Source organism: Tursiops truncatus, chromosome 2 (genome assembly GCF_011762595.2).
Source record: "Tursiops truncatus isolate mTurTru1 chromosome 2, mTurTru1.mat.Y, whole genome shotgun sequence".
Classification (NCBI taxonomy): Eukaryota; Metazoa; Chordata; class Mammalia; order Artiodactyla; family Delphinidae; genus Tursiops; species Tursiops truncatus.
The window spans coordinates 169,096,865-169,116,451 of record NC_047035.1 but is presented as its reverse complement, the minus strand read 5'-3'; the positions used below and the strand labels follow the sequence as shown (position 1 = coordinate 169,116,451).

The following is a 19,587-nucleotide window of genomic DNA, read 5'->3' as shown; positions in this document are numbered from 1 at the left end:
TGGGCTTCTCGGTGGATGGTGGCACAGAGCTGATTCATTTCAAATACTGCCTATTTATAGCCTCTTCAGAATAATGGTAAGACGGTAGATGTTCTCTCTACCACCGCCATGTAGGTTAACATGACTTTTTAAATGGAGATAAATTATGTTTTACTCACAGATGACTCATTTCATAGTCCTTTTTAAATACACACCCTGCCGTTTCTCTGAAGTGTGTCACTTTAATAATCAGCCCGTGCTGGAGCATTCTCAGTAAGCTGTAGGCTTGGGAGGGGGACGAGGCCTTCCAAAACCTGGAGCTCTGTATGGGAAACTGGTGCTCAGGGAAGCTGAGGACCCCAGCATCTTACAAGTCTCCTTAGTGCAGATCTAGGACCAGAACTCTCTTCCCTTGACTGCTAATTCAGCACGAGGCTTCCTTTGCTCTGACCTGCCTTGCCTACCCTCACCTACCCCCATGGACCGGCACTTGCCGCCACAAAAGAACAAAAGCAAAAACGAAAGAGAAAACGTCCTCGTTACCGGCATCCTGGAATGTGGGCGATGATTTTATTGCAGAAAAAAAATAATGTTTTAAAGAAAAACCTCAGGTAGTTCTGTCATCCTAAAAAACTTTTTCTTGATGTGTGTGTTCTTAGTTCTTGTCCGTTCTAATACAAACTCTTAAAAACGTTAAACTTTAAAAGTAGTTATTTATACCATAAGCAGAAGCCGAGGTGTTTATTGAAATGTCTGAGAACCCTCTTTGCTGATGCTGTCTGTTGTGCCCGTTTTGAGTTTTAGGGCTAAGCTACTTCCTGTGTGTGAATAAATACATGACGTCTTTCTCTGTAAACAAATACATGAGACTATATTTCTCTAAATTAAAGAATCAATGTATGCGTTCTTTCCACGATTTTGGAGGAGAGCTTCGCACATCACTGTTCCCTGTAAGTCTTCTTTCAAGTGTTTGTGTCATTGGCTCGTTCTGACATTGGCACGCTAGAAAGAGCATGAACCTTATGTCTGGTAGACCTCTGTGAGCCCAGATTTTCTCATCTCTACAATGTGAGTATTAGGCAGGTAAGTCACCTGGCCGGTGTCTGCACGCAGGTGTTGACTAATGTTAGTGTCCTCCCTGTGTCTGCTCTGCTTACACTCATGTCTGGATGTGATGTCCTACCTGATTATTTTCACCCACCCGATAGAACAAAATGATTCAATTCCATTAGGACTCAATTCAAGGTTGCCCCAGGTTTGGAGTGACTGTCTGCTTCACCCATACCGTCCTCATGGGCCTTCTACACCTGGAGCGCTGAGCCCGTTGTATAAGCAGAGGTAGATAGAGGGATGGGTTAGGAAGCTGGGGATGAATGGCCAAAGCTGGAGCTCTGGAGCCTGATTGGACAGTGGACGAGGGACCACTGGGCTCAAGGGTGTGGATGTGGCTGTGAGTCAGCTTGGGTGCTTGACTCAGCCCATAGCAGTGGGCTGGGGTGAACAGAGGTTTAGGACCTATAGGCAGGCAGGGTTCTTAGAAACAAAGACAGGTTCTATAGAGGAGGAAGGTTTTCAGTGGCCCAGGATGGAAGTGAAGTGTGGGTCAGGCATCTGAGCCACGGAGGAGAGAATCAGGTCAGTAGGTCACCAATAGCCAGGAGTCCACAAGGATGCTGAATAAAGGCTCTCACCTGTTCATTTGTCGGTTCATGGGCTCCTGTAAATGCAGGAACTGATTGCTGAGTGAGGGCCCTGCACCCCCAGGCACGCGGGACCCAGGGTCAACGGAGCATGGCAGGAGAGCAGCCAGGGTCAACGGTGGGACCCAGGGTCAACGGTGCATGGCAGGAGAGCAGCCAGGGTCAACGGTGGGACCCAGGGTCAACGGTGCATGGCAGGAGAGCAGCCACCTGGTCCCTCCTGGTTTGTTGGCGGAGGAGCTTGGTACGCACGCGTCTTCTTTGTCCAGTGTAACTATTAGTAGAGCCTCACCCACACCCAGAGTGACCTGGTCTGGTTGATAGATCATGTAGTCACCCTTCGTGCATGTCCTCAGTTGCAGGTAAGTATTTGCTGTGTGCATGAAAAATTCCCGATCAGAAGTTGGTCTGACATGAGGTTCTATGGTGAGCCCGAGGCTTATTACCTGCCTCACTGAGGGAGCTTGGCTACCACCTCGTTGCTCCTTAATTGAACTCTAAAGAACATTCTGCATTACGTTTTTCCACGTTCTTTTCTCTCCTGGTTTGTCTTCGATGATGGTCTGTTTTGGCAGTGATCCGCTAACGCCGTAAACAGTCATCTAGCTGCACCGGCAGGCATCTCTAATTGCACCTGTTTGCCAAGAGCTCCTCAGGAGACCCTGCTGTCCCCCTGGGGCTCCCTGGGGTGCAGTAGCCCCACCTGAGTAACACCTTGGTGTCAGGGGTTGGTGAAGAAAGGAGGAAGAGTAGGATGCTTTGCCTTCTTTTACTGGTCATCCTGATGAGAGGGTTTTGAAGTCTTGTTTGAGGGTCTGGGTATTGGGGCATGGGACAGGGGAGGTAGGTAGGGTGGGGTAAGCAGGGCTCAGGGTGCCGTCATGAGGCTGTTGCTAACACACCCCAGGTATTTCTGGTTCCCTTTGGCCTGGATTCTCTGTGCCTTCCGGTAAGCGCTTCATTCCCCAGAAAGAGAGTCGACGGGCTCTGTGATACCACCGTCGCACAGGATTAGCCAGTCAGATAGTTTGATGGCTTTGTTTGTGATGAGATGGGGGGAAAGACTCCGAGGGCTTGCGTGCCCCGGGCTGAGAGAGCAGGCGTCGGCTGCACTTCGCCCCTGTGGGAGGTACTTCCGTACCTTTGGATTTCTCTGTGGTCACTGGCTTGTGGACTGCGCTTTTCCATCTCTGATTGGAAACTCCGAGGGCAGGACCTTGTCATCCTAATCTCGTCCTACCCAGCGTCAGGGCTTCTTCCTAAGTCACTGCTGCTGTTCAGGGTCGGGCATGGATGCTGGCTTCAGACCCTGAGCGTGGCTGTCTGTTGAGTGGTGCTGGGCCAGCTTCATAAAGTTCGTACAGCACCTGAGGAGGGTTGGGCGTCTGCAGTCAGGCTTTGTTTCAGACTCAGTGTGGATCAGCATCTGAGATGTGCAGGAGCACCTCGAAGTTCCTTTTAACAGCATCGTTTACTTCTGTTTTTGTATCTTTTTCTTCCCACGTTTCCTGAGCTCAAAACCATCCTTTTTAAGGACTTGCCTTGAAACACACACACAGACACGCACACGCCACCACCGCCAACAACAACACAACAGATCCTTTTAGGGGAAAGTGTTGTCCTGTACTGTATCCCCAGGCCCTGGAGCTCAAAAAGAATTGGCCTTGTGATACACTGCAGAGGGTCCCAGCCGTGTCGAAATACAGAAGACCCTTCTGGCGGGTGGACGATCTTGTGTGTCTGTGTGTTTTCCTTTCCTTTGCTTCTGTTGGTGAATTACTTCCACTGTGAACTTCTCCCCATCCTTGCTGGCAGGATGTTGGCAAGTAAATGTGCAGGTTGGTTGGGTGGGACCCTGTCTTCTTCCTGCACCCCACCCACTCTGTCTTTACAATTTGGGTGGGGTGCCGTGTCAGGCCACGACTTCCGTGACCCCCGCCTTTTTTTTTTTTTAACATCTTTATTAGAGTAGAATTGCTTTACAATGGTGTGTCAGTTTCTGCTTTATAACAAAGTGAATCCCGCGACCCCTTTTTTAAAAACTAGAACAAACAGAGAGCTGTGCCACCAGCCTGTGACCTCCCCTCGATGAAAGGATATTAAAATGGAAAAGGGCAGTGGGCGGGTGGGCGGTTGCTTGCCCAGGAAAGTGCGTTTGCATCGTGTTTTCAGAGTTCTGCGGTCCATACCATGCTTCTGCATTTCATGTCACTTGCGGTTAATGAATAGCAGATACTTTTCCTGTAGTCTTTTTGGTTCTGGGTTGCATACATTTCCCCAAAGAGTCCTGGATCTTAAATAAGACCCAGACTGTCTTATTAGCTAAGTGGAAAAGGAAATGTCCTCCCTGCTCTGCCTGGGTAACTTCCGTCTAATGTGTATTTTTCTCTGTGCAGTTTCTTGAGATAGAGAAGCAGCGTGAATTGGTGGGCTCTGAATCACGCTGCTTGGTCCCACCTTCTGGGCCTGCAGTTCACTAGCTTTATCAGTGAAATGGGGATAATAATAGTGCACACTTCGTAGAGTTTTACAGGAATGCAGCTAGTGCACCAGCAGAATGCCTGCGTATAAGGCAGTTCAGTGTTGAAAAATGTGGGTCTTGATAATCACATAAACCTCAGTACTCCGGTGCTGTGTTTGGAACTGTTATCCATCTCCTAGGGGTATGGTCACCGTCTATTCTTTAATCATGATCAGAGCGAATTGTTTGAGAACTTGTGCATGCATTTCTGGGGTTGACAAGGAAGAATATTTGAAATTGGGAGTGGCCCAGAAAACCCGGATCCCTTGGATAACTTGCAGCGAACAGGATGCTGGTAATATGCTCTCTGGTTGGAGACCAGGTTTTATTTTAATGTACCTGGAGTCTTATCTGCTGTCACCAGGACTGCGTCAACAGAATGCCCCCGAGCTGAAACGGTCAACCTCAGCAAACAGCGCATGGAATTTTAAAACCATCTTCCTCAACACCCTTAAGTGTGCCTCCTTACGGTAGTGGCTTTGATTTCAGAACCTGCAGGGGTGGACCCCTGCAGAGGAGCCCAAGTCACACGTCCCCTGGGACCTCCCGATGGTTTTATCAGGCTGGGCGGGGGACTTCTTTCAGCATCTTTCAGGCCAGTTGATTCCCACAGCGTTTGGTGGCGTGGAACTCTGAGACCTAAATCAGCCGCTGCTACAAGTGAAAGAGTGTGTCAGGAGCTGGCCACGCCCTGTCACCTCGCAGACCTAGTTTCCAGCCACACTGGCCTCTTTTCTGTTTTTCCTCGTCACCCTTTACAGAATCAGCCCCCTGACCCTCTTACCCTGCTCACGTGTCCTCCTCCCCCAGGTGCTTGCAGACACCTTGTCTGTTCACCCGTTTCTCGCCCGTCTTCCCCCTGCCCTCGCCCCATCACCAGAATAGAAAGTCCACGAAACCAGGGTTTCCGGCACTGAGACACTGCTTTGTTCTCACAGGCGGGCCTTTGCTGGACCCCCAGGTGCCCTTTCGGTAGGTGGGGTGGCCTCTCCTACCTCCAAAGCAGCACAGGGTAAGAGGTCGTTAGGTTTTTTTTTAAAATTTATTTAATTAATTTATTTTTGGCTGCATTGGGTCTTCATTGCTGCTCGTGGGCTTCTCTTGTTGCGGAGCACGGGCTCTAGGCGTGTGGACTTCAGTAGTTGTGGCTCGCGGGCTCAGTAGTTGTGGCTCGCGGGCTTAGTTGCTCCGCCGCATGTGGGATCTTCCTGGACCAGGGATCGAACCTGTGTCCCCTGCATTGGCAGGCGGATTCTTAACCACTGCGCCACCAGGGAAGCCCACCCAAGAGGTCGTTAGGTTTTAATCACCGAGGGTAACCGAATCTTCTGTGTTCTCAATATGCCGGCAGAGGGAGATACTTGGGAAGAACATTCTGCAGAATACTTTATTTTAGGTTCCATCTGGGCATGACGTCAGGATCTTGGGAGGCTAGATGTGAGGGTCAGGTTAGCATTACCTTTCAGTGAATTAAAATGAATGTAAGGCCGGTGAAATCAAGGCCAGGCATAATCCTATGCCTTTGGCCTTTAACGTTTTTTTTTTGTTTTTAATAGAAAATAGCCATGTGTTCAATGCACTTTTATTTGTGGGTAAATGAGTATAGGATATTAGCCACAGTGTTGCCCCTTGTTCTTTATATAAAGTCCAAGTGGGGAACTTCTTTGAGACTATTGTTAATGCTATGATATTTTTTTCTTTCTCTTGGGAAGGATGGTGAAATGCCACTTTTTTTTCTATGAGAAGTATATAACTTTTTTGGGGGGGTTCTGGCCACTAGGAAGCTCAAAACCACCTTTAACCCTCAGATCTGGAAACTGTATTAGCCCTGGTGTATCCCACTTTGGCTGTTTCTTCTGTAGTGTGGCCTTAATGTTTAAATTCTGTTTATCTAGTTGCCTGTGTGACTTGTTTCCAGGCAGCCTGAATATTCTTTGGAAAGAGCTAGAGGATGACACAACAGTTTTATCTCCCCTCATCTCCTAATGAGAGGTATTGAATAGCCCACTTGCCTTTGAAATTCTGTTGCCTTGTGTGTTTTTGCTTGGGTAATGCAACTGACGGAAATTTCTTTATTTGCTTAGGTAGAATTTCCATTTCTTTGGTTGATAAACCCAAGGAAGCCATTTTAGGGTACTTTCCAGACGGATAGGGAAGTAGGAACTTGTAAATAGTCAGAGTACAATTTTGAGGTGACTTTCTCACTGGTTTTATCTGGTTTATTCCAGTCGCGAGATTTTGGTTACTTTGCAATTGAAGGCTTTAACATAAATACGCACTGTTGTAGGGAGACCAGATAACTCACATCTGCATATTAAAATACAATTTCTTAGGCGTTGCTGTTTCCGGAGGATTCGAATGTTTTCGTTCAGTAACTTAGGCACCTTCCTGTGTTCAAAGATTTACCCTAATTGCTGTGAATGTTTACAAGCGATGCTTGAATAGCTGAACCTACTTTCGAGAAGCTTATATTCTAATAAATTAGTTTTCGTAATTGGTGTGTCAAATTGGTACCTATTTCATAAGCAATTATGGAAATATCTTTCCCCTTAGAGGATCAGTTCATTTACTGACTTGAGTTTAACGTGTCATACGATGAGTAGGTCTTTTCCAGGTGTTTGGAACGGAGGTTTTTCTGAGAGACAGAAATTAATAGAAAGTGAGTGTGGTATTTTGCTGTGTTATGATTTTGGGAAAGTCTTAAAATGAAATTTGTGAACAAGGCTCTCATTTTTAGCATGCATTGAAATGAAAATATTCTGTACTTTGTGGAGAGTCTGCATGGAAAAGGCGCTTAAGATAGTGCTAAGTCGCAGATGAATTAAATCACTGCATTCTTACATTTGATTCCACCGGTATACAGTGTTTGATATCAGCAATGCTTTGTCGGGCAAGATGTACATATTTCTCTTCTGCCTCTTTCTCCCTCATTTTAGTCTCTTCCAAAATAGTCTTGTTTTTCTTTTACTCAACAGGAATTCCTAAGTAAATACTTCTTCTGGTGACTGAGGTGGAGTTTGTGTTCTCTTCTTGCCTTGTCAGTGGCCCCTAGTTGCTTTCTATGGGGAACAGATCCTGAATGAAGGATGCTGTACTTACAGCAAGGATGAAAAGTGAACAGTTGGCGAGATCCCATCTCTTGTCAAGTCTGAGATGGACTTTTTTTTCTCCCAGTGAAGACTGGTCATATTTATAAGATGGTGGTCTTATTTCAGAATCTCCAAAGGAAATTGTATCTGTGATAGAGAAGGATCTTGTTTATTCTAGATTTTCCTTCACTAGCATTGAGAAAATTACTCAAAGAGGTTTGGCAAAGTGAAGAAAGATGAAAAATGGATTGAGTTGGTGGAATGTGTTAATTCACCTGATGTTCGGTAAACTCCTAATGTAAGACCCAGCGGCCTGGGCATATAGGTAAGGATGCAGGATATTTACCCTCGAGGAGCTTACATCTAGTTAGGGAGGCTGAGCCCATACTTTGAGTTAACAAGTATGTCAAAGTAGTTGCTCATTCTGTTCAAAGTAAAGTTGGTACCACTTTGCTTTTTGAACTTTCCTGATTGGAAGAAAGCTTGGTACTTCCATGCACTTGCTCTGGGCCTGAGACTCGATGCGCTTTTTATACATAAAAATAGGTGTCAGCTTGAGGACTGAGTTCGGTTGGGAAGCACTGGGAAAAGGACCATCCTTGGATGGTATTAGTCATAGAACGTTTACTGAAGCTTGGTTTAACTCGTTCTATTTCCCAGCCTGCTGCAGCCCCAGAAATGTTTATTGCTGGACAAGGTTTATTGGGAGAAAAAAATGACTTTCTTACTGGAGCTGTATGTGAATAGAAAACTGTGGATTATAAGTAGATACATTTATTCATATTTGTGGTAAAAACTTTGGGCCTACTTAACCGGAGTTCCCACTGTGGACGTGTGTTGTCACGGTATAAGTATAGGTTTATAGATCTAAGTTTAAAGGACAGTTAGGGAAACTGGATCTGAGATTAAGGTGAAGGAATAAGGCCCCTCCTACCTTCTTGAGGGCTGAACTCCTCAGATCTCAACTTAAAAAGCCAGGGCAAACACCGTGATATTAATCAGCGTACGTTTGAAATGAAAGGGGTTTTTTAAAAAGAAACAATTGTTTGATCAAAAGAAGCCCTGCCTGATTATTTTCATTTTTGACCTACTGCTTGAAAATGGTGTTTTAATTTCTTCAGTTTCCTTCTTTTTAATAGAGGCGACACATTACTGATCCCAGAATACTTTGGGAAGATTTAATCTGCTCAAATACCCTTTCTCCATTCAGTGTTCTGATCATTTCTCCTCTATTTAACTAAATTTTCATAGTGTTTCAACCTTTTTATCAACACGTGTTTTTTTTGAGCATTACGACTCTCTTCCATTTTGTAATAAACATCCTTATTTCTGTTTTATAGCTGGAAAAAACTAAGGTTCAGTAGTGTAAGTTGAACACACTGTTAGGATTCTAATTGTTTTAGGAAAAAAATGCCCAGTCTTCTCTCCTCTGTTTCTGCTTGACCCTGGCGCAGCTGCCGTGCTGAACACCTTCTGACACCAGATGTTTGGGGGTTTTCCGTCCCCAAGCAATTGTCTGGGGCACCAGCTGGGTGTCCTGCAATTTACTCTACTCTGTTACTATCTACCTGGAAGTTGGTCCCAGGAGACCGCCCCCTCCCCTCTTCACATGCCCATCTCAAGTTGTAGGTCCCCAGGTTACCCACAACTTCTGTCTGACTCGGCTACAAATTGGAGGTCCCCATGACCTCGTCCACCTCCGATTCAGTTATTTGCTAGAACAGCTCACAGAACTCAGGGAAACATTTACCAGTTTTTTTTAAAGGGTATGGTTAAGGATATAGATGAACAGCCAGATACAGAGGACAAGATCTGGGAAGGTCCCCGAGCACAGGAGTTTCTGTCCCCATGGATTTGGGGTGTGTCACCCTCCCAGTATACGGACATGTTCACCAACCTGGAGGCACTCTGAACCCCATACTCTGGGGATTTTTATGGAGGCTTCCTCACATAGGCGTGATCAATGAGTAACTCTATTTCCAGCCCCTCTCCCTTCAGCAGAGGAGTGGGGAGGGAGGTTCAAAATTCCAAGCTTCGAATCACGGTGTGGTCTTTCTGGTGAGCAGCCCCCATCCGGGAGCCGGTCCAGAGTCACCTCATTAGAACGAAGGATGCTCTCAGTGCTCTTATCATTTAGGCATTTACAAGGGTTTCAGGAGCTCTGTGTAAGGGACAGGATCAAAGACCAAATATTAGAAGAGACGCCCCCAGTTGCTCTTTTTTAGGAGTTCTCTGCCTAGAACTGGGGGCAGGGACCAATATATATATTTTCTGTTATCTCACACTAATGTTACAGATTACAGATTTCTTCCCAATTGTGCTGATTTCCCCAGGATTACATAGTATAGAAAGCCTTCATCTTTTAGGGGAATTTCTCAGTTGTTGACTGCTTTCTAACTCAGGTTTTTTTGTTTTTAATTTTTGCTTTCAACTGTGATAAAATATATATAACATAAAATTTACCATCTTAGGCACTCAGCACATTCACGTTGTTGTGTAACCAGCACTATCGTCCATCTGCAGAACTTTTTCATCTTCCCAAATGGAAACTGTACCCATTAAACGCTAACTCCCTCTTCTCCCCTCCCCCAGCCCCTGCACCCACCGTTCTGCTTTCTATCCCTGTGAAAATGACTACTCTAGGTTTTTCATATAAGTGGAATCACACAGTATTTGTTTTCTTGTGGCTTGATTTATTTCCCTTAACATAAGGTCTTCATCCATGGTTCATCCATGTTGTAGCATGTGTCAGAATTTCAGTCCTTTTTAAGGCTAAATAGTATTCCATTGTAGGTATCAGATACATTTTGTTTACACATTCACCTGTTGATGGATCTAACTCTGTTTTTTATACTGTGGGTCACAATCAGCATTTTACAACATAAAATACAGTAGGAAATGTTTGCCTATATTAGGGATCAGTACTGTTTTGTGAAGTGTGTGTGTGTATGTGTGTGTGTGTGTGTTGTACTAAGTCCTATTGATTTTTTACTTTTTTTTTTTTTTTTGCGGTACGCGGGCCTCTCACTGTTGTGGCCTCTCCCATTGCGGAGCACAGGCTCCGGACGCGCAGGCTCAGCGGCCATGGCTCACGGGCCCAGCCGCCCCGCGGCATGTGGGATCCTCCCAGACCAGGGCACGAACCCGTGTCCCCCGCATCGGCAGGTGGACTCTCAACCACTGCGCCACCAGGGAAGCCCTGCTTTTTTACATTTTTTACAGGCAGAGTAGAGCGGAACACGTTGGTATCTCCCGGGTCTCATGCCACTTCTCACATAGAGAGGTCTGCAGTGTTTCCCATGTTTTGGGTGGGGTGGACTAGGAAAGAACAAGCAGGAGGAATAGGTGAACTCATGGGGCGTGGTTGTTTGTTAAGTGTCACATGTCCACAGTGATACACTTGGAAGGAATTCAAGTGAACCCAATAGCCAGAGAGCATTGTTTGTAAACAGTTTTCAGGGTTTTCCGTGGAACCTCTTTCTCCTGTCTTCCTGGGGTGCTTCCCTCCCCCCCCCCCCCCCCCGCGCCGTACACCCCGCAGGGCACTGAATGAGGCAGGGCTGCGTCACCGGGAGAGCCTGCAGCTCCCGTGTGACGGGCTTGAGGCAGAAGCTGGCATGGACTGTGGACCAGAGCTGAAGTCAGTTCACTGAATATTACGTCTCATTCACGCCTCCGTGGTTGTCCTTTCACTCTTTGCCTAGCTCTAGATTTGATATTTCCTACTAATTTCGTACCAACAATCTAAACCCTCCTTGGTTTAGAGGGGCAGACCCTTCAGCCCAGAGGTCACTCAGGTATTTGGACAGAATTGGGACTAGCGCTCAAGGCCTTTCTTCCACGGATGCCATTTTTCTCACTGTATTAAACGCTTCCCCCCAAATAGAAGCATCAGAGCATATTTTATGAGTGGACCGTCTCGTCATGAATTACGATCCTTCGGAGCGCAGATTTGCATTGTCTCAAAAGCCTGGATGGGATGTGCCTTGTGGGGTTACAGGCAATGTTAGAACTCCACCTCCGCTCGTTGGGGAGGGGATTTGTCAGTAGTTGGAAAGGTGAATGGAGAGTGATTGAGGTGTGCGAATGTCGGGCTGGGGCTGGTGCACATGCAGACCTGGGGAGATCCCAGTGTGTTTGGGGCGTGCATGTGTGTGTGCGTGTGTGGTCACACCACTTAATGAGGGAGCTGATTCTTAGGGGGAAATGTTTGCTTTCGTTGATAGATTTCACTTAGCTTGTATAGAGGGTACTTGCTTGCAAGCAAGCTCTGCTGATCTTTTCTGCACACGTGCTGGCAGAGACAGCGTGTTCCATCTGGAAGGTCGGTAACTGGTACCAGGGTTGGAACAGTTTGTTTTTCATTGTTTGCTGTCCTTTCTGTGCCCGATGAGGTCATACAGTTACACACAGAGCTGATGCAAACTTTCCTGCTTTCCGAAGTTGCTACAACATCTCCCTTTGAACTTTAACTCTGTTTTGATTTCCAGTAAGAGAGCTTCTTGGCGGGGTGAGGGGCAGTGGTGGTAAATCCTTGTTCTGGGTGCTTTTCTTTATTGCTAGATAAAAGTCCTGCTGTTGGGAGGTGCGTTCTTACTGTGATCTTTTTATTTGTTGCCTTGAACAAGGAGCTGCACACATCCAAAGAGATCAGTGTTCATTCTCCATGACGTTTGGTTGCTTCTGCTTTGAGTAGGTGACAAATGTGGGGTGATTTTCCGGGCAAAGTTTATCTTACTAAAGGATAATTTTTAAAATGTTGGATGTTGATGATGAAAGCATAAATACGTGTTTATCTGAGGTCATAATAAACCTTGAGATCTTCCCCTGGGCCACTGAAGAATCTAGTCTTTCAAATGTGTGAACTTGAGCTTGTGGATTTAACAAAACAGCAGATCTAATCAAGACTAAATAAAAAGTCACATCTTGTTATGGTTTTGGATGTCGTGTCTTTGCCAGGGAGAGAGTTCTGTAAGAGGCTGTCTGCCTTGCAGTCATAAACTACCTTTTTTTCCCCCGACGATTTCTTCCAGTGCCCAGCCATCTCTGTCAAACTCTGGATGAGTTGCCCTTGGCTCACCTTTTAAAACTATCTTTTGATGTTGAGTAGGTTTTGTCTCCCTTCTTTTATCCAGGCTCCATTCAGTGTCTGGGCTTCTGATGATTAAACTGTGCTTTTTCTTTGAAGATCTCCACTTCTGGTACAGTGTGACTCTCCAATGAAAATTACCGATGTGTATTTTGGAATGCTTCATTTTAGCAAGATAGCACTTGCTTTGCAGTCGTTTTGCTCATCATCTCCACTTTCTCCCTGGTGGTTGTGGGTATAAAAAAACACAAGCTTGTGAAAACAGCAACCAAACACTCTGAGAGGCCTTGGTTTTAATTTGCTGCTTATTCCTTGGTGGGGTTTAGGAAAGATGCTTTCTCGGGTGTCCATTATGGAAACAGTATTTTCAGTCTCTGTTCATACCTGTCTAATGACCAGAGGGATTTAAATGCTCTCTTTGATTGTGGTGTCATAATTTCCAGAGTAGCTTTGACTTGAGTCGCTACTACTGCTTCACACTCCTGCCTGCCCTAGGTGTGCACAAATATTTGGTGACAGGGTAATGTTGATAGAGACAAACAGATCACACACACACCTTTTTTTTTTTTTTTTTTTTTTTTGCTGGGTGCATTTGCAGTGCCTTTTCGTTTGAGGAAAAAAAAAATATGGGCTACCCTTGCTAACGTAGGGCTCCTACCTACCTTGTGCACATTCATATTTATATAAAAATAAAATTTTCAAAAGCAGTGATACCTGCCATCTTAAGGAATAATGGCTTCGCTTTTGAAAGCTTTCCTTTACAGAAGAACTCTCTTTCTGAAACTAAGGAAAGTGGTTTAGAAATGAGAGGAAAACGGGCTTCGTTGGTGGGGATTCCTGCTCCACTATCTGTGTTCGGGTTTTTGCTGGGCCTCTGGCTCTCCCAGCCTGCGTGGTCGGGGGTGGAGCCAAGGCTCTCTGTCTGTCACGTCCCTGGATCCCGGGAAACGGCGAAAGCACACCTGTGAGGCTGGCCAGCCCTACTTCTTTCAGGAAGCCCAGCCTGGAATTGACGGGGGAAGGTGGGGAGCTTGTGGGCCGTGTGAGAGAGGAGGCAACGGCCCTTGATGTCCCTCCCAGGGACTAAGTGTTGAGTAGCCCTCATATCTCCTGGTGACCTGTGAGCTTACTCTACTTTTTTGTTTGGTTGGGACCCTGTACCCCCAGGCCTGGCTTAACTCCGTCTTCCCCAAAACTTGAGAGCAAGGCTAGACTGAACAGAAGTACTTGAGTCATTCTTGAGTCGAGGACCTTTCTTTGCATATTTTTTTTCCAAATAATACTAAAACCTTTTTGCTGTTTTACGGTTGAATTTTTCTATCTTCCATAAGACTTCAATCTCCAGATAGCCTAATCGTAACACGCACGCATGCGTGCACGCACACATGCGCACACACACACACACGACAGAAGACGCAACTCACCACGACACAACACATGTAGACCCTCCCCTTCTTCTATGGTGATGTGAAAACTTCAGCATTTTATTGTCCAGAAATGTATGTCTGTACTCTGTTTCTATGTTAGTTATTGGCAGTGGTATCAGTAAATCCACGAAGATCGTAACTAGTGAAATGTGAGAGGTTTAAGGAGACTCTCAGGGTTGGGTGAGGGTTTGAATATCAGAACAAAGTTGATTATTTGTGAAACACATATCTGGGAATTGAGTCCTGAGAGGAAAGGACTTTTTAGACAAGGACCAGAGGAACTCACTGTAGAGCTTTGACAATCCCTAATCTCTCTTCTTCAGGATAAATCTCTATGTTTATACCATATCAGAATGTCAGTGTGTTAAAATACACACGTGCTTCTGTGGCACACACATTGTGGGACAGCAGCTCCCCTGTAGTTGCCATTTAGTGTGTCACCAGCCATCCATCCCGTGAACCACACGGTGGGTGGTACCCACCCCACTGCCTTCCTCCCTGCAGCTACCTCGGTGGGATCCCCCAGCCTCGGAACTCGTGGAACTTTCCTCCGAGGACTGTTCTGTGCTTCCTTAGCCTTCCAGACTTTTCCACGGTGCTGTGACTCTTGCTCCGTGGTCAGCCAGTTTCTCCCGCGAAGTCTTTCCTTCACTTCCTGGTTCGAATCCAGATGGAACCCAGCTGCTTCTCCCACATCTCGGGATGGGGTCCCCGCTCCTCCTGGCTCTCAGATCCTTCCTCTTCTGTGCACTGCTCTCTCGAGGCTGACTTCAGTCATGTTCTGTCTCTGATCCTCAGTGCTGTCGCGTACTGTTTGTGTCTCCTCATTTGTTGAGACTTTTGGCACCTGGGTGGCGATCTTCTGCTCCATCTGGAGTAGTTGTGAGAGCTGCCTGGGTGATTTCAATGCAGCCAAAGCTGGGTGACCAGCAGTCCCGGTTTGCCCAGGACTTGGGGGTGGGGCTTTCTTCGATGGGGGGGCTTTCCGTTTTAAAACCATGCTGGTTTGCCTGGGACTGGGGCCTTTCCCAGGACACGAGACTTGGATGCTCAAACTGGGATGCGTGGGCCACCCTGAAAGAGTCACTGTTCCAGATGTTGTTAATACCGGGAACAGCTCCTTATCTGGAATTCAGAGGTCCCCCTTGATGGCCAGAACCTTCTATCCTTCCAGTTCACCTGACAGACTATCCCTAGTATCTTCAGACTTTTGTCTTTCCAGGTTCGTTTGCAGCCCGTGGCCCCTGCTTTCACCCGGCGTGTCCATCATGCCCTGCCTCTGCTTTTCTAATTCCCTGGCCAGCATTTCACCAAGGTGCTTATCAATCCACTGAATCCCCTCCTATCTGCCGTCCTGGCACATCCCAACCCTGGAGGGTTGGGCAGCCCGTGGTCTCTGCACCTGCCCCTGGACCGCGAGGTTCTTGTCAGAGAAAGTCACACAGATACGGCGATAGAGTCTGGTCGTCAACTTCAACACTGCCTGGAAACCAACTGATTTCTTCATCAACCCTCTCACTGTCCCGCGTGACTATTTTCAATTCTCTCAACAGTTCTTAAATCTCCAGTTTCATCGTCAGCCCCATCCTGCCTGCTGGTCCCCCACTCTCAGCAGGTGTTCTTTCCACGGCTAGTAAGGCAGTTGTGTGAAGGCCCTTTGCTCCTTTTCCCACTACCCCTCTGCAAACCTGCTTGCTCCTGGATCCTTTTCTCATCTTTCTGTTCACAGTGTAAGCGGTGTCCATCTCCCTCACTTTCTAAAGATCAGTTTCTCCGCAGCCATCCCCTCCCTGTTTCCATCTCTGTCCTGCTGTTTCTTTCTCATGAGGATTTATGAATGCTCAGGTCTCTCCCATCTTAAAGCAAAAACAAAACGGAACAAACACTGTGAAACCCACGCCTTGCCTGGTACCCTCCTCTTTCAGCTGTCACTTTCTCTCTCCTCCTCTTTGATTAAACGTTTTGAGAGGATATTCTACTTTCTGGCCTGTAGGAGTGATCTGCTGCCTGACAGAGCATCATATAGGACACACAGTTTTTATCTCACAGTTTCTGTGGGTCAGGAGTCCAGGCACAGCTTATACTAGCCTGTACTTCAGGGTCTCACCAGGCTGCAGTCCACGTGGGCACTGGGGCTGTGGTCTCATCAGAGGCTGAGTTGGAGAAGAATCTTCTGAGCTCACTGAGGTTGTTGACAGAACGCCTTTCCTTGCAGCTGTGGGACCTAGGTCACCCTTAGTTCCTAGAGGTCATTGCTCTTCCATGACACAAGGGATTTCACTTAATTCATGGCACCTTAGGTCCTCACAGATGGCGAGGGAGGGAGAGGGGGAGAGAGAGGGAGAGAGGGGGAGAGTGTGAGCGAGCAAATCCAGCAGGATGGAATTACGGGAGTGATATCCCATCACCTTGGTCTAATTCTGTTGGTTAGAACTGAGTCACAGGTTCTGCCCACACTCAGAGGGAGGGGATTAAACTAGGGGGAACAATGGGAGATGAGGATCATGGGGACCACCTTAGTCTGGCTGTCTGTCTCTCAATTTGCTTATTTCCATTCACTCCTTAAACCACTGTATTCTTTTTTTTTTTTTTAATCTCCACCACTTTACTGACACTAATCTCAGAGGCAGAATTGGCTACATGATGTGCAGGGCTCCGTGCAGAATGACAGTGGGAGGCTCCTTGTTCAAAAATTATTAAGAATTTCAAGATGGCAGCAGCAAAGCATTAAACCAGGTGGGGGGCTCATCTGAGCACAGGGATGCAAAGGTCCACACCCGTGAGGCCAGCCTCCCTGTTGCTAAATCTAGAAGGCACTTGCCTGTGTGCTTTCTTACTTGGCCTCTCAGCAGTTTTTTTTTTTGCGGTACACGGGCCTCTCACTGCTGTGGCCTCTCCCGTCGCAGAGCACAGGCTCCGGACGCGCAGGCTCAGCGGCCATGGCTCACGGGCCCAGCCGCTCCGTGGCATGTGGGATCTTCCCGGACCGGGGCACGAACCCGCGTCCCCTGCATCGGCAGGCGGACTCTCAACCACTGCGCCACCAGGGAAGCCCCCTCTCAGCAGTTTTGCTTGTCCACTGGCCACTGCTGAGAGCATCTCGCTTTCTGAAACATTTTCATGTCCCTGAGCTTTTGAGACCTTGCGCCCTCCTGGCTTCCCTTCTCTTTCTGGATCTTCCCCTTCAGTCTCCTTTGCAGGCTCCTCCTCTTTATCCTTCCCTTTATATTTGAGGATTTGGAGGCACCTTTGTCACCCTGTGAGTTTCCTTGGCCTCAGTTGCTTGTGGATTTGGGGCTCCCAGATCTACGTAACCAGCCTGTATCTGACTCCCAAGCTCGGGCACTCACATCCAAGCTTCCTTTATTCACTCGTATGCTTTATGGGCATCTAAGTGCAGTGTGTCTAAAGGTGATCCCCTGTTTTCTCTGATCAAGCTCGTTTCTCTTCAGCGTCATCCATTCTGGCCAATGGCTCCACTGTCTCCCCGGGTGAGTTTGGATTTCTGGTTTTGCTGTGTTCCTGTCTTGAGCCCCCTCTCTCTTCTGATTGATCTTCCTTGTATTTAAGGTCTGTGCCTCCACATGGCTGTGAAGAGCTTGCCCTGGGGCTCTATTTCATTCGGGCGATCTTCTTGTTCTCCTGGCCTCCTGGGCTTGTTTGTTCAAACCCAGCATACTTCACTGCTCTTCCTCAGTTAAGGGTCTGCTTCCCCGCTTAGAATAGGAACCTCCTGAGAGCAGGGACGCAGTTTTGTTCACTGCTTTATCCTCAGTATTGGGAAGCCGGGCACCTGCTACACCCTCAATAAATATGTTATTTTTAAATTAATTAATTTATTGGCCACACCTCGGGGCATGTGGGGTCTTAGTTCCCCGACCAGGGATTGAGGGATTGAACCTGTGCTCCCTGTGGTGGAAGCGTGGAGCCTTAACCACTGGACTGCCAGGGAAGTCCCAATAAACATGTAATATTTTATTGAAAGAGTTTTTTATTTTTAACCTGAGTTTTAAAAAAGCATGACTGTTTTGTTCCTTTGTAGAAACCATACGTTTTGGAAAAACAGGACAACTGTATAGGAGAATTCCTGTTCTAGAGATGCTAGGAATACCTATAATGTTACAATAGTTTGGGACCTTTTGATTGGATTGTTGTCGATTAGAAAGTAAAGTTGTAACAGGCACTACGTGGGTGTTTTCTTATTTCCATGGAGTTCTGGGCCTGGTGGTTGGGAGGGAGCCTGTGTCATTGGGTCTGCAGAATTCAAAGAATTGCTTGTGTCATTTGGTAGCAGGAAGTAAAAACATGGTAACTGAAGATAAGTAGGTATCAGGTACCATCATCTGAGTCACTCTGCTCTTACTCCAGATGTTTTGACATATTTTTATTTTTGTTTTTTTAACCAAGTGCAGAGGTAGTTGTTGTCAGAGATCTACATCTCTGATTTTCTGGGATCCTGTTTTCCTTGCAATATCTGCTTTAAATAGTGTTTGGTAATAGAATGTCGAAATACATTTCAGTATTTGGGGGCCTAATTATTTAGAGACTAAACATGGGCTAGAAGAGGACGGATTCCATTCAGCAAAGACACTGCTCATCTATCAAAGGTCTTGGAGAAGTCTCTTTAAGCAGAAGTCTGTTACAAGCAAACAAAATAATAGATACACTTATTTGTTAAAGAGACCCTTTATTCTGCAGCCTAGTGGCTCTCAAACTTTTTGATATCAGGACCCTCTGTTTATACTGTTAAAGAGTATTTGAAGACCCTCAAAGACCTCTGTCCATTGTAATATCTATTGATTATTTACCGTGTTAGGAGTTAAAACAGAGAAAGTTTAGAAAATTCGCTTAAAAATGGCAAAAATAACAGTAAGCCCATTACGTATTAGCAGAAGACCATTCTTATTGGAAGGTAACGTTTCCAAAACAGAAAAAAATAGTGAGATGAACGTTATTTTACATTTGTGTACATTTTTAAAATAAGTTTTTAAAAGGAAATAACTATTTTTCAAAATTAAAAAAATTAATGACACTGGCGGTATTGTTTTACATTTTTGCAAATCTATTCCATAACCAGCTTTAATAGAAAATAACTGGGTTCTCATAACTGCTTCTGCATTCAGTCTGTTGATAGGTTGTTTTGGTTGAAGTATACGTAGAAAATCCAATCTTACACAGATACATAACTGGTGAAGGTGGGAGTACTGAAATAACCTTTTCAGAGAATTATGGATGGTACAGTGTGGATTCTGAAACCGCAACAGTGATCTTTTCTCAGTCTGTTACATTAAAATTCATTAAATTATCTTTCATTTTGAATAGGACAGGAGGGTAGCTGAGTCAGTTATAATACAGCTGTATAATGGCATATTATGCAACCATATTTTAAAAGTATTTTATCACAGATGAAATGCTTGCAAATGTCATAAATTGTCTACTTAATATGACCCTCATTTTGCTAAGAAAAAAAGAAAAGAGATGTGTATTTGTATTAACTGAAAGGAAAATATATCAGAGTATGGATATGTTTAGTGATGCATTCGTGGATGATATTTTATTTTCTGTATACTTTTCTGATTTCCAAATTTTCTATGATCACATTGCTTCTAAAACCGGCAGGGGCGGGGAGAGGTTTTTTTTTGTTTTAATAGCGAAATAAGTATGTCTGTTAAACCTTTTCCTTCGTCAACAGGTCACCTTGTACATGAAAACCCCAGTTTTTATAGTTGGAGTGGTAACAAAAATCCCTTTTCCCCCTTCAAGTTTTTGTTTATTTAACAGA

The 19,587-nt window shown here is 45.9% G+C and overlaps 1 protein-coding gene across 3 annotated transcripts in view; it reads left to right on the top strand.

Moving 5' to 3' along the window:
• Positions 1–19,587, top strand: part of FAM107B (family with sequence similarity 107 member B) — a 216,755-nt gene that overhangs the window by 144,989 nt on the left and 52,179 nt on the right. The gene's annotated exons all lie outside the window — the stretch shown is intronic.